The sequence below is a fragment of the Coregonus clupeaformis genome, unplaced genomic scaffold, assembly GCF_020615455.1.
Source record: "Coregonus clupeaformis isolate EN_2021a unplaced genomic scaffold, ASM2061545v1 scaf4755, whole genome shotgun sequence".
NCBI lineage: Eukaryota > Metazoa > Chordata > Actinopteri > Salmoniformes > Salmonidae > Coregonus > Coregonus clupeaformis.
In genome coordinates, this window is record NW_025538209.1 from 5,659 (window position 1) to 21,895 (window position 16,237).

Here is a 16,237-nt window from a genome sequence, read left to right on the forward strand (position 1 = left end):
GGCCAGAGATAATGGTTATCTTCCCTGTGCTAGTGAGGTGTTTAAAAAAAAGGTACACAAGAGCGAGCTGGAGGTCAAGTCAAAGACAACACAGCGCAGCAGTGAAAAGACAGAAAGACACAGACAGAAAGACAAAGTTATTATGTGATTTGTTAAGCCACATTTTATTCCTGATCTAATTTAGGCTTACCTAAATAAAGGGGCTGAATACTGATGTAATGACTATATTTTAATCATGATTTTTGTTATCCCCCCCAAATAAAAAATTACAAAGTATTTTGTGTAGATTGTTGACAAGAAATGACAAATCAATCCATTTCAATCTGACTTTGTACACAATCAAATGTGAAGAAATCCAATGGGTCTGAATACTTTTGGCTCACCGGCCAGTTTATTAGATACACACATCAAGTATGGGTCGGGTCGGACCCCACTTTGCCTCCAGAACAGCCTGAATTCTTTGGGGCATTCTACAAGGTGTCGGAAACATTCTATAGGGATGTTGGTCCATGCTGACGCGATGGCATCATGCAGTTGCTGCAGATTGGACGGCAGTACATTCATGCTGTGAACAGCCCGTTCCATCTCATCCCAAAGATGCTCTATTGGGTTGAGGTCTGGGGACTGAGCAGGCCACTCAAGTAAACTGAACTCGCTGTCATGTTCCAAGCGATGTTTTTCCACTCCTCAATTGTCCAGTCTTGGTGATCGCTTGCCCACTGGAGCCGCTTCTTCTTGTTTTTAGCTGATAGGAGTGGAACCCGGTGTGGTCGTCTGCTGCAATTGCCCATCCGTGACAAGGATCGACGAGTTGTGCGTTCCGATATGCCGTTCTGCACACAACTGTTGTACTGCGCCGTTATTTGTCTGTTTGTGGCCCGCTTGTTAGCTTGCACGATTCTTGACATTCTCCTTCAACCTCTCTCATCAATGAGCTGTTTTCGCCCAAATGACTGCCACTGACTGAATGTTTTTTGTTTGTCGCACCATTCTCGGTAAACCCTAGACCAGCGGTTCCCAAACTAGGTGTCGCGACCCATGCGGGGTCGCCTGATATGGGGTCGCGGGAGAATTTCTAAAATCCTTTAAAAACATATATATATATACAAAAATATATCTAATATCGTCTTTGTATTTCAAAATCATTGTAATGTGGTTAACCTTAAAAATATTAATGAAAATTATTATATTATTCATATCTAAATGATACATTTCAACCAGAGAGCGCCCTTAGATCATAGGAAAAGGCCACACTTGACCATTGCACTTGGATCATTCCTACGGTGAATGGCTAGGACTGCTACAGTATGAAACCACTTGACTTTCTGTGTAATGAAAAGAAAATGTGTCTCCTTGCTTATGTAACAGGCATATATGGGAAACTGAATGCAAGCATGCAGTGAAATACAAAACATTCTACAGATGAGTGACCAAATCAGTGGATTCAGAGGAAAGAATTCTCATTGGAGAGAGAGTCTTTCAAAAGCGAACCATGCCACCTTTCCTCGGCTGTGCATGTTTCGAAAAGAAAACATCATTAGTAAGTGTCCCACACGAGTGATGACTGCTCACCTCCAACGCTTGGAGGAGCAGTTTGGGACTTACTTCCCAATCCGTTTGACTGTGATCTTTGCTCAGTTGGCATGCCGGTAAGTGAAATCGAACAGCTGATCGAGGTGTCATGTGACCGAATGCATTCACAGGTCACTACGGAGTAGTTTTAGTTCCTGACTCAAAGGGAATAAATACCCTGCCGTCTCCTTCTGAGCATTAACAACTGGGAACTGGGAACTCTGACATTTCTGACTTCCAACTTCAGTGCGTTTAAGACAACTGGGAACTCGGAAAAAAACAAGCTCCGACTGGGAAAATTCATTTTGAACGGTCATCCAACTCAGAATTCCAACTCAAGAACTCGGGCCTCTTTCCAGAACACCGACTTTCCGAAGTGAAGATCACTGACATCTTGATTTGACTGCGTAATTTTCTGAGTTCCTAGTTGTCTTGAAAGCACCATCAGTGCTCTTGTCTGCATTAAAACCAAATATCAATTCAGGTTGGATGTGACAGCAGAGATGAGGTACACACTGTCGACCAAGCCCCTTTACTTTGAGAAGTTCAGACGCGACATGTATCAAGCACACCCATCTCATTAGTGGTGGTGAGATAAGATACATTATGTCACACCAATTTGCAATTGACTGTCATGACCCCACATTAAAAGTGAATGTCAGTTGAGAAGACCATCAGAAATACTGTTAGAATTTTTTTTCAATTGACTGCCATAGCCCCAGATACAAAAAGTAAACATTGGCTGTTAGTTACATAATTTTTTCACATGGTTAAGGTCGCGAGAATTTTCAGATATCAAAATGGGGTCGTGGGTCAAAAATGTTTGGGAACCTTGTCCTAGACACTGTCATGCGTGAAAAGCCCAGGAGGGTGTCCGTTTCTGAGATACTGGATAAGCGCAGACAAAGAAATGTTCTAAGATTCTTCCCAATTAGCTCTCCAATCTCATAAAACATTTTAGAAATAGGCTCAGTGTCATAATTGAAAACAGGGATGCCAATAAGTATTACTTGTTTAACAAAATCTCTCAACAATTGTATTAGTATAAAATATAAATGTAAATTTTGGGGGGGGACCATACAATACTTTATAGCTCAGTATTGTGTTATTTATTTTAAACAGTCTTGTTTGCTCCTCTTTATCAAGGGAGCCAATAATTGTGTACCTTTCTGTAAGTGATTTCTGACTAACTGTAATTTAAATCAAGGTAAGACAGAGGTCCGCTGTAAAACCCAGGTGTTAATGTCAGTGCAACCAGGTTTAGGAAATCGCTAGCCCTGTTCCCAAAAATGTGTGTGTAAACTAGTGGAGGCTGGTGGGGGGAGCTATAGCAGGACGGGCTCATTGTAATGTCTGGAATGTGATAAATAGAATGGTATCAAACATATGAAACCATGTTTGACTCCGTTCCATTAATTCCATTCAAGCCATTACAATGAGCCCGCCTCCTGTCCTCCTCCCACCAGCCTCCTCTGGTGTAAACCCATTTTGAAGGCTCAAACGTAGTTACGCTAGCGACACTGCAATAGACCCAGCGAATGCAGGCATATTCACAGGCTGGCTAGGTGGTTTCATAACAATTGTGAGGTGCATTGTGTATGGTTTTGTATGGTCATGTTAACATTGTAACACTGAATGAAAAACACTGCTAGACATGTATGCATGAAAGGCCAAGTTTATTGGAGGATCACAATACAACATGTCAACCCTACAACATTGCCATCATGAATGGATGGATGTAGGGCAATGTAGGCTAATATTATTTATGTTGATTCCATATGGAGACAGGAAAGGATCGTCCGTGACCTCATTCTGGTACCTCATCAGACATTACAATAATGGTGATGATGATAGTGATGATGATGATGATAATGATGAAAGAACCACCATGCTAATCAACAGGAGACATGGAGTTAGCCTTCACCGTTGTTATAAACCTCTAGTAACTTCTCTTTGGCATGCATGATGTTCAGATAGATAGATAGGCTCAGAGATTGATAGATACATACAGTAGATAGCTATATGTACATACGTGATGCTTCGTCTTCTGCAATGGCATTCTCAGCTCCATTCTCCAACTTCTCCGTGGCACTATCCTCTTGGGGAAGATTTGTCATCATATCAAATTATTTCAGATTAAAACCAGCAGTATTAGTAGTTCACACACGCACACGCACACACACACACAAACACGACACACAAAATACGTACCTTTCTCAGAGTTATCTCCATTGAGTGAGCTTGCTAACAGCACGCCCACTAGAGAAAACAGCAGTAACACACTCTGGATCTTCATCCTGAAGCACATAGAGCATGGTATGTTAAAACACACACACACACTGGGTCATCATCCTCTAGCAAATGAGATAAACAGTGTTGTTAGGATGTCACATTATACAGTTGTCCACCAATATACTCTTGTAAGCAACAGTCCCACCTACACCAGTCTAGCCATACACACCTGTCCACCTAAATACTCCTGTCCACCTGTATACACCAGACCACCCTTAGACACCTATCCACCTGTATACATCTGAGAATATGCTCAGTGAAAGCAAACCAACCTCTGATAGTTGGAAGATGCTGACTGATTGATGCCTGGTTGTCTTGGTGATGTCTTCTGGACCTCAGTAGTAGATGAGTGTCTCTCTGCCCCTTGCAGTCCTGTCTTATACTCTTTCTGCAGCTTACTGCCCCACCTGGCCACACCTCTCACAGTCGAATAACAAACAAAATGACATTACAGCCGTGACAATAACCACAGTCACACATCCTGGAGTGTATTCCCTCCCTCCAGGCAAAAATAGGCTGAATCAACATTGGGGTTTCCTCGTAATTTAACTGACTTTATCAAAGTAATCATATTGCATAAAAATGGCTAGTTGGTTGGATTTGCAAAAAGTATGAGTTGTCTCATTTCTACCAAGATTTTGAGACAAATCAACGACAGGATTGAACCTATAAATGAAATAGCTTGCAAGTTTGCTAGATAGCTACAGTAGTTGATGTGGTAACCAAACAAACATATTTGTTAGTTTAGCTAACCAAACCATCAATTCTAGCTTGCTGTTATGAAAATCGAATTCAACAATACCAATACTGTTTTCAATTCAACTTTTTGAAAGGAGCATCTTGGAGTCACTCAGACCAAAATACAGGCTAAAGGATAGACCTAATACAGAAATGTGACTTTTAAGATGTCTGAATACAAAGTTACATGTTATATAATCCTCCTATTTTTTCAGTGAATGTACATGGATGTGTGTTAAATGGATGAGGAAAAATGTGTAATTTGGTCATATACACTATATATACAAAAGTATGTGGCCACCCCTTCAAATTAGTGGATTCGGCTATTTCAGCCACACCCGTTGCTGACCGGTGTATAAGATCGAACACACAGCCATGCAATCTCCATAGAGAAACATTGGCAGTAGAATGGCCTTACTGAAGAGCTCAGTGACTTTCAACATGGCACCGTCATAGGATGCCACCTTTCCAACAAGTCAGTTCGTCAAAGTACTGCCCTGCTAGAGCTGCCCCGGTCAACTGTAAGTGCTGTTATTGTGAAGTGGAAAAGTCTAGGAGCAACAACAGCTCAGCCGCGAAGTGGTAGGCCACCCAAGCTCACAGAACCGGACCGCTGAGTGCTGAAGCACGTAGCTCGTAAAAATAGTCTGTCCTCGATTGCAACACTCATTACCAAGTTTCACACTGCTTCTGGAAGGAACGTTAGCACAATAACTGTTTGTCGGGAGCTTCATGAAATGGGTTTCCATGGCCGAGCATTCGCAAACAAGCCTAAGATCACCATGAACAATGCCAAGCGTCGGCTGGACTGGTGTAAAGCCGCCGCCATTGGACTCTGGAGCAATGGAAACGCGTTCTCTGGAGTGATGAATCACGCTTCACCATCTGGTAGTCCGATGGACAAATCTGGGTTTGGCGGATGCCAGGAGAACGCTACCTGCCCCAATACATAGTGCCAACTGTAAAGTTTGGTGGAGGAGGAATAATGGTCTTGGGCTGTTTTTCCATGTTTCCAGTAAAGGGAAATCTTAACGCTACAGCATACAATGACATTCTAGACGATTCTGTGCTTCCAACTTTGTGGCAACAGTTTGGGGAAGGCTCTTTCAGCATAACAATGCCCCCACGCGCAAACCGAGGTCCATACAGAAATGGTTTGTCGAGTCGGTGTGGAAGAACTTGACTGGCCTGCACAGATCCCTGACCTCAACCCCATCGAACACCTTTGGGATAAATTGGAAAGCCGACTGTGAGCTAGGGCTAATCGCCCATTATCAGTGCCTGACCTCACTAATGCTCTTGTGGCTGAATGTAAGCAAGTCCCCGCAGCAATATTCCAACATCTTGTTGAAAGTCTTCCCGAAAGGAGGGACCAACTCCATATTAATGCCCATGATTTTGCAATGAGATGTTCGACGAGCAGGTGTCCACATACTTTTGGTCATGTACTGTATGTGCAACCACTTGAATTTTGTATGACATCAGTGGCCTAGTCAAGGAAGCATCATGCAAAAATATATTGGCTCACCATTTAGACCATGGGTAAGAAATTAAACCAAGCAGTTGGATGGTTTAACAATCTGCCTTTGGTAGCCAAATTGACCTGTTGAACAAGTACGATTGGATGGTGGTTCTACCGTTTAAGGTCTCTGATAGGTTGATTTGTTATTTTGTTACCGGATATAATGATCTGCTCAGCTGGCCGTCCTCAGCATTGTGGCTTATTTTTTAGTCTTTCACTCTGTGGCTCAGAGACCTCTTGAAGTAGGCCAGTCATTTTTTGATACAAGAAACGTACATCTGTCTCCCTAATCATTCATATCATGTATAGGTCTGTAGATAAGACGGTCAGATCACAATATTGATTTTAATCTGAAAAGTCCTGACCTTACATTTGCCCCCGTGCCAAGGGTCAAATGTAACATCTGTAAAATAAACCAAATGAACTCAGTTAACTTAAAAAACATTAATGTTCATGAATGATCATATTATCATAGACATATTTAATGATTTTGCAAGAAATATTAGTATTTTTATGTACGTAACCAATATTTACAGTAAGACCCCTGTTTGTGCATGGCCATTCGATTCCTCTCAATACATCTTGAATAGTATGATGGTGCCCAGATCATATCGGTTTACAACTTCTTAGGCACTCTACATGACCCCAAGGCTATTTAAAGTGAGAATTTGTATAATTAATGTATTATTCATATCATCTTAAAGTTAAAATCACTTGTTTTCAACATTTGGCTGCTTTTATTTTTATTTATTTATTTTGCTCAGGGTCATTTTAACACTGCGTTACAATTGTCCCCAATCCTAGCAGCCATGACAAAACCTCATGTGCCTAGTGAGAGACAATAATCGTGACACATGTCAATCATGTCAATGTTTAACCAAAATATAGTGATGAAAATTATGCTAGTTTGAATTCTTGGACATTAATGCTCAGGACAGTAGAAAAAATATACAGCCGCTGGAAAATACTACATTCACCCCCAAAATAACAAACATTTGTCCATAAAACAAGCAAATAGTAAGATATTTGACTGAAACCTTTCAAGCAGGGAGAGAACCTAAATATGCATGTACTGAGTGAGTTCTCACTCTAGCTTGTTTTGTTTGGAGAAATTCAAATTGTTACAATTGCCCCCAATTGCCCCTGGTCTCCTCGTGACTAAACTCAGAAAGGCATTAATAAATCAGATTAAAAAGTTGAGGGGAAATGACCTGAAAATGTTACACATTGCACCTTTCATGTGACTTAGAGACCGTTTATAAATGTGGTAAGCCCTTGATCTCACGTTTTGTGAATATATATTTCTTCAATTGCTTTTGCAGACACATTGTATCAGACATTTTGTTGGAAATTATTATTTTTCACAGGAAACAGGAGGGAGCTTGCTCAGGCAATCTCAGATCCCAGTTTCTGACATTAATCCCTAGTGTGTATAGAGTTGTCTTGTAATTCAGAAGGATGCCTCTGAGTAAATAGTCCTTGGAATTTTTGTAGAAATTAATTAAGTTTAATTAGCCAATATGCAGTAGGAGGGGGCTCTGAAGTGTGATGCAAATGCAGTACCTGGCCTAGAGCGTGTTCTGTGCCGGACAACCTGGTGTAACTTTAATGTCAGGCCTGCAACGAGTTCTTTGACAAGATCAGCAAATATCATTCATTAGTTCCCAGTAAACCACAAACTTGGTAAGGTAAAGAAAGTGGTAAATATACTGTATAAACGAATTACTTCACCACTGTTTTTATTTTACCATCTTCCCAGCATATAATGGGCCTTTGAAGACCACAACACTATGACCACAGCCTCTGCAATCACATTAAAGACCACAACACTGTAAGGGCTTTCACATAAGCCTGTTATGATCCAGATGGATTCTGTCAACATCGATATGCAAAACAACATTAAAAAAAGGGGTGTTCTGTCCTGGAGCACCAGGTCCGGTGTAACTGTCATTTTAGGCCTAGCAGGTTGGCTTACTGGGAACTCATTATATTGGCTTATCTTGGCAGAGTCCACATTTTAGGCCAGGTATTTGCCTCCTACTGAACATCGACAAAAATACATTAATATATATATATATATATATATATATATATTTGCGATAATTCCCAGGAACATTTACCGAGCAGCATCCTTCCTGTCCAAATTGAAAGACAAAATGGATACATAGAATTCTATTCACACAGTCATTAAAGCAACAGCATGTCCAGCCTTTAGGTCCAGACCTGATCCTGGAAAGCTTCAACCTGTGAAGGCGGCTCCACTCTAAACAAACTACAACATATAAAGGCTTTTATATAGCATATCAAATATCTTCATAAGCACTAGATGTTTGACGAATCATATAGGGTGGTTATACTGAATAAAGGGCACCTCTAAATTTCCACTAATTGTGGCATATGAACCCTGCTACAATATAGTTAATGGAGTATAGATTTATAGATTTATTGTTTTTTCTTGTTATTTGTGTACTTGTTTGACATTGTTGCTGCACTGTTTGGAGCTATTAACACAAGAAGTCAACTGCATCCGTTATAACATCTGCTAAACTGTGTATGTGACCAATGAACTTAGATTTGATTTTAATTGTTTTGTTTATTTTTGTGGGTGAGTGTGTGTATATGTGTATGTGTGTGTGAGGTGGGTGAGGGGATGGTGACTGGGCCCATTTTTGCATCTGTGCATGTTGGGACTGAGGAATGAAGTAACTTGGTGTGAGAGATTATTTGATACATGTAGGTCACATGCCACTGTCCTGCCTTCCACTGGCATGCTGTTATGTTCAGCTGATAACTGTTTTCTTTTTCTGTCTGTCAGTGTTGCTGTAGGTGGGTGTGGTGGTGGAATCAGGCGCAGGATGCAGAAAATAAGTCCAAAAGACTTTAGTGAATGCACAAACTCAAGCACGATGAAATGCCCTGAGGCGAGAACTCCGCACGCAGGCGAAAACAAAACGGGCGTATTAAACATGTGCGACAAAACACTCCTACACATAGGAGAACAGCTCAACCGAGCAAACAGTATACGAACTAGCAAACGCACGACAGTGAAAACAATCACACACAACACCTGACAAACACAACGAGAACTTATAGGACACTAATGACACTAAACGATAACAGGTGTACAATACCAGACCAGACCAAACGAACATAGAAACATACAACGGTGGCAGCTAGTATTCCGGAGACGACGAACGCCGAAGCCTGTCCGAGCAAGGAAGAGAGGCAGCCTCGGCCGAAACCGTGACAGTACCCCCTTGATGCGCGGCTCCAGACGCAGCGCCGACTCCGGCCTCAGGGGACGACCAGGAGGACGCGGAGCAGGGTGCGTCGGGTGACCACGATGGAATTCCGTCAGGAGAGACGGGTCCAAAATGTCTCTCCTCGGCACCCAGCACCGTTCCTCCGGGCCGTACCCCTCCCACTCCACTAGATATTGGAGACCCCCATCCGACGTCTCGAATCCAAGATGGACCGCACGGAGTACGCCGGTGCCCCCTCGATGTCCAATGGGGGGCGGAGGAGTCTCCCTGATCTCATTTTCTTGGAGTGGGCCAGCTACCACCGGCCTGAGAAGAGACACATGGAACGAGGGGTTAATACTTTTATACTCAACAGGTAGTTGTAATCTGTAACACACCTCGTTCAATCTTCTCAGGACTTTAAATGGCCCTACAAACCGCCGACCCAGTTTCCGACAGGGCAGGCGGAGGGGCAGGTTTCTGGTAGAGAGCCAGACTCGATCACCAGGTGCGTACACCGGTCCCTCACTGCGGTGGAGATCGGCGCTCGCCTTTGACGACGGAGGGCCCGCTGCAGGTTGACGTGTGCAGCGTTCCATGTCTCCTCCGAGCGCCGCACCCACTCATCCACCGCAGGAGCCTCGATCTGGCTCTGCTGCCAAGGTGCCAGAACCGGCTGGTAACCTAACACACATTGGAAAGGGGTTAGGTTAGTGGAGGAATGGCATAGGGAATTCTGGGCCATTTCGGCCCAGGGAACGTACCTTGCCCACTCCTCCGGCCGGTCCTGGCAGTATGTTCTAAGAAACCTACCCACATCCTGGTTCACACGTTCCACCTGCCCATTACTCTCCGGATGGTAACCCGAGGTGAGGCTCACCGAGACCCCCAACCGCTCCATAAAAGCTCTCCAGACTCTGGAGGTAAATTGGGGACCTCGATCAGACACAATATCCTTGGGTACCCCGTAGTGCCGGAACACATGGGTGAATAGCGCTCCGGTCTGCAGGGCAGTAGGAAGGCCCGGCATAGGGAGCAAACGACAGGCCTTAGAGAACCGGTCCACAACGACCAGTATAGTGGTATTCCCTGTGAAGGAGGAAGGTCAGTGATGAAATCCACCGAGAGGTGAGACCATGGTCGTTGTGGAACGGGCAGGGGTAGTAACTTACCCCTAGGAAGATGTCTAGGCGCCTTACACTGGGCGCACACCGAGCAGGAGGAAACATAAACCCTCACATCCCTCGCCAACGTGGGCCACCAGTACTTAGCACTAAGGCAGTGCACTGTCCGGCCGATACCAGGGTGTCCAGAGGAGGGTGACGTGTGAGCCCAATGGATCAATCGATCCCGAACCTCGAGCGGAACGTACCTCCGACCCTCCGGGCATTGAGGTGGACTAGGGTCGGTGCGTAACGCCCGCTCGAGTTCAGCATCGACCTCCCACACTACCGGTGCCACCAGACAAGACTCCAGCAGTATGGGAGTGGGCTCCACGGACCTCTCCTCCGTGTCATACCGCCGAGACAGTGCGTCTGCCTTACCGTTCTGTGACCCAGGGATGTACGTGATCTTAAATATGAACCGGGTCAAAAACATATTCCACCGCGCCTGGCGAGGGTTCAGTCTCCTCGCTGCCCGGATGTACTCCAGGTTACGGTGGTCCGTCAAAATGAGGAAAGGGTGTTGAGCCCCCTCAAGCCAGTGCCTCCACACCTTTAGGGCCTGTACCACGGCTAACAGCTCCCTGTCCCCTACGTCATAATTTCGCTCCGCCGGACTGAGCTTCTTGGAATAAAAAGCACAGGGGCGGAGTTTAGGTGGCGTGCCGGACCGTTGCAAGCACGGCTCCTATACCGGCCTCTGACGCGTCCACCTCTACCTGAAATGGTAAAGAGGGATCCGGATGCGCCAGCACCGAGCCGAGGTAAACAGGTCCTTCAGCCTCCCAAACGCCCTGTCCGCCTCGGCTGACCACTGCAGACGCACCGGACCCCCCTTCAAAAGAGACGTTATGGGAGCTGCCACCTGTCCAAAACCCCGGATAAACCTCCGGTAGTAATTCGCAAACCCCAAAAACTGCTGCACCTCCTTCACAGTGGTTGGCGTTTGCCAATTACGCACGGCTGACACCCGGTCTACCTCCATCTTCACCCCTGACGCAGACAACTGATAACCCAAAAAAGGAGACCGACTCCTGGAAAAACAGACACTTCTCTGCCTTGACATACAGGTCGTGCTCCAACAGCCTCCGCAACACTCGGGCGCACCAGGGCCACATGCTCGACTCGGGTAGACGAGTACACGAGAATGTCATCTATGTACACGACCACCCCCTGCCCCTGCATGTCCCTGAAGATCTCATCCACGAATGATTGGAAAACTGAAGGAGCGTTCATCAACCCGTATGGCATGACAAGATACTCGTAATGGCCCGAGGTGGTACTAAAGGCTGTCTTCCATTCATCGCCCCCTAATGCGCACCTGTTGTACGCGCTCCTGAGATCTAATTTAGTGAAGAAACGCGCCCCGTGCAATGACTCCGTCATGGTCGCAATCAGCGGGAGTGGATAACTGTACTTCACCGTGATCTGATTGAGACCACGGTAATCAATGCACGGGCGTAACCCACCATCCTTTTTCTTCACAAAAAGAAACTCGAGGACGCAGGGGAAGTGGAGGGCCGTATGTATCCTTGTCTCAGAGATTAGTCTATGTAAGTCTCCATAGCTCTCTTCTCCTCCTGAGACAGAGGATACACATGGCTCCGTGGGAGCGCAGCTCCTGCCTGGAGGTCTATTGCACAATCTCCCTGCCTATGGGGAGGCAACTGCGTCGCCCTCGACTTACTGAACACAATAGCCAAATCCCCATACTCAGGGGGAATGTGCAATGCGGGCACCTGGTTTGGACTCTCCACCGAGGTAGCCCCTACGGAAACGCCTAAACATCGACCCACACACTGGGCAGACCACTCCATCAGAGCCCTCTCCTGCCACGAAATAGACGGGTTATGGGTACTCAACCAGGGCATGCCCAGCGCCACCGGATACGCAGGCGAGTCGATCAGAAATAGCTGGATCATCTCCTGATGACCCCCCTGCGCACACATCCTAAGTGGCGCCGTGACCTCCCTGATCAAGCCCGCACCCAACGGACGGCTATCTAGGGCATGAACGGGGAAGGGGACGTCAACAGGGAGCTGGGGAAAGAACGCATGAATTTGATTCCAATCCATGATGTCTGGGCTGTTTTCCTCACTCCCTGGTGTGTGAGGTTGGTTAATTGGTGAGAGGTCACCGCCAAATGCCTACAATGTTCTGTGGTGTGTGATTCTGTCAGTGTTGCTGTAGGTGGGTGTGGTGGTGGAATCAGGCGCAGGACGCAGAAAATAAGTCCAAAAGACTTTAGTGAATGCACAAACTCAAGCACGATGAAATGCCCTGAGGCGAGAACTCCGCACGCAGGCGAAAACAAAACGGGCGCACTAAACATGTGCGACAAAACACTCCTACACATAGGAGAACAGCTCAACCGAGCAAACAGTATACGAACTAGCAAACGCACGACAGTGAAAACAATCACACACAACACCTGACAAACACAACGAGAACTTATAGGACACTAATGACACTAAACGATAACAGGTGTACAATACCAGACCAGACCAAACGAACATAGAAACATACAACGGTGGCAGCTAGTATTCCGGAGACGACGAACGCCGAAGCCTGCCCGAGCAAGGAAGAGAGGCAGCCTCGGCCGAAACTGTGACACTGTCATCTGGTGGTCAAAGCAAGAGTGTTAAAAGTCTGGACAACCCCTCTCTCTCTCCCTCCATCTCCTATCTCTCTCTCTCTCTCCATTTACAGTAACTAGCATCCTCACCCACTAAGCACTGAACGACACCAGATCTCCATGGAAATTTGGTCAGTCCACCCTGGCCTTGATTTCAACGTCCACAGATGTCTGGACTGGCATTCATTTGGCCCAAACATAGACGTCAATGATTGGTTCCGATTTGGTCAGGACCAAATCTGAACCAATCATAGACGTCTATGTTTCACACATTTGGACAATAGAGTACAGCAGAGTACAGCACAGTAATGAAAAGTAGGATAGAGTTCAGTACAGTTAAGGTACAGTATAGTCAAGTGGAGTATAGTTCAGTCCTGTACTGTACAGCAGAGTAGAATAGAGTGGAGTAGAGTACACAGTAGAGCACACTAGAGTTGAGAACACTATAATGTATTATCCTGTACTGAACTATACTCTAGTCTACTGTACTGTACTGAACTATACTCTACTTGACTATACTCTACTTGACTATACTATACTGAACTCTTCTGTACTGAACTCTACTGTGTTTTACTTTGATGTCCAAAATTCTGATTCATAGACGTCTCTTCAATGGCTGTGCGAAGTTACTGAATTTTGGCGGGAACTGGAACACGCTGTCGTACACGTAGATTCAGAGCATCTCAAACATGCTCAATGGGTGACATGTCTGGTGAGTATGCAGGCCATGGAAGAACTGGGAAATTTTCCGCTTCCAGTAATTGTGTACAGATCCTTGCGACATGGGGCCGTGCATTATCATGCTGAAACATGAGGTGATGGTGGCAGAAGAACGGCACGGCAATGGGCCTCAGGATCTCATCACGGTATCTGTGCATTCAAATTGTCATGGATAAAATGCAATTGTGTTCGTTGTCCGCAGCTTATACCTGCCCATACCATAACCCCACCGCCACCATGGGGCACTCTGTTTATAATGTTGACATCAGCCAACTGCTCGCCCCACACGTCTGCCATCTGCCATCTGCCCGGTACAGACGAAACCGGGATTCATCCGTGAAGAGCACACACCTCAAGTGTGCCAGTGGCTATTGAAGGTGAGCATTTGCCCACTGAATTCGGTTACGACACCGAACTGCAATCAGGTCAAGACCGTGGTGAGGACGATGAGCATGAAGATGAGCTTCCCTGAGACGGTTTCTGAGCAGTTTGTGCAGAAATTATTCGGTTGTGCAAACCCACAGTTTCATCAACTGTTCGGGTGGCTTGTCTCAGACGATCCCGCAGGTGAAGAAGCCGGATTCGGAGGTCCTGGGCTGGAGTGGTTACACGTGGTCTGCGGTTGTGAGGCCGGTTGGACATACTGGACGTTGGAATTGGCTTATGGTAAATAAATGAACATTCAATTCTCTAGCAACAGCTCTGGTGGACATTCCTGCAGTCAGCATGACTATTGCACGCTTCCTCAAAACTTGAGACATCTGTAGCATTGTGTTGTGTGACTAAACTGCACATTTTAGATATTGGTGGAAAAAGTACCCAATTTTCATACTTGAGTAAAAGTATAGATACCTTAATAGAAAGTTACTCAAGTAAAAGTGAATGTCACCCAGTAAAATACTACTTGTGTAAAAGTCTGAAAGTATTTGGTTGTAAATATACTTGCAGTAAGTATCAAAAGTAAATGTAATTGCTAAAATATACTTCATTATCAAAAGTAAAATCCTTTCAAATCCCTTATATTAACCCAAGCAGACGGCACCATTTTCTTGTTTTTAAAATTTACGGATAGCCAGGGGCACACTCCAACACTCAATACATCTAGAATAGTCTGATGGTGCCCAAATGCATTATTTACTAATGATGCATTTGTGTTTAATGAGTGCGCCAGATCAGAAGCAGTAGGGGTGACCACGTGTTCTCTTGATAAGTGCGTGAATTGGACCAATTTCCTGTCCTGCTAAGCACTCAAAATGTAAGGAGTACTTTTGGATGTCATTCTTTAGGAATGTAGTGAAGTAAAAGTAAAAGTTGTCAAAATATAAATAGTAAATTAAAGTACAGATACCCCCAAAACTACTTAAGTAGTACTTTAAAGTAGTTTTACTTAAGTACTTTACACCACTGATTTTAGAGTGGCCTTTTATTGTCCCCAGCACAAGGTGCACCTGTGTAATTATAATGATGTTTAATCAGCTCTTGATATGCCACACCTGTCAGGTGGATGGATTATCTTGGCAAAGGAGAAATGCTCACTAAGAGGGATGTAAACAAATGTGTACACAACATTTGACAGAAATAAGCTTTTTGTGCTGTATGGACAATATCTGGGATCTTTTTATTTCAGCTCATGAAACATGGGACCAACACTTTACATGTAGCGTTTCTATTTTTGTTCAGTATATTATGTATTTTTAAGGTGTCACTAGACCACAAGCATAAATCTCCATGGTGTGCTTTTACAGACATATTTGGCACCAGAAGTCTGTATTCAACAGCTTAAAAACAAATATATTATTGAAATGTACAAATATTTTATTTGTAAATACAATGACTAAAGTGTCTAGTTCACATACACCACATGACCAAAAGTATGTGGACACCTGCTCGTCGAACATCTCATTTAAAAATCATGGGCATTAATATGGAGTTGGTTCACACTTTGCTGCAGTGGGTCCTCATTTCAAAGTAGCATCATAAGGCATCAGAGCTATGGGATGCTGTGCAATGTTATGGCATGTTGGAGTGCATGATGTCATAGCATTTTACTGTCAGCCATTGTTTCCATTGATGCTGCAGTAGGTTGACCACCAGAGGGCGTCTTTGGAGAAAAAAAATGAAAACAAAAAAAATGTATGCTCTGGATAAGAGCGTCTGCTAAATGACTAAAATGTAAATGTAAAATGTCTTTCTGAAGATTGTTGGAGCTTGCTTACTTTTCCAAATAATCCTACAGATGTCCATGCAGGCTAGTCGTTTTGATTGCTATACCCTATCCAAAAGATCATATTCCAAAGTTTTTAATTAACCTAGTTTTGCCGCACAACACAAAATGTTTTACAGATGGCTCTTT

At 44.5% G+C, this 16,237-nt stretch overlaps 1 long non-coding RNA gene across 1 annotated transcript; it reads right to left on the bottom strand.

Moving 5' to 3' along the window:
- Positions 1–3,231: 3,231 nt before the first annotated feature.
- On the bottom strand, positions 3,232–4,245 carry LOC123490776. The gene is made up of 4 exons (XR_006661042.1): positions 4,137–4,245; positions 3,784–3,869; positions 3,605–3,670; positions 3,232–3,463 (listed from the first exon to the last, which is right to left on the bottom strand). It is a non-coding gene; the product is annotated as an uncharacterized LOC123490776 (long non-coding RNA).
- Positions 4,246–16,237: the final 11,992 nt, after the last annotated feature.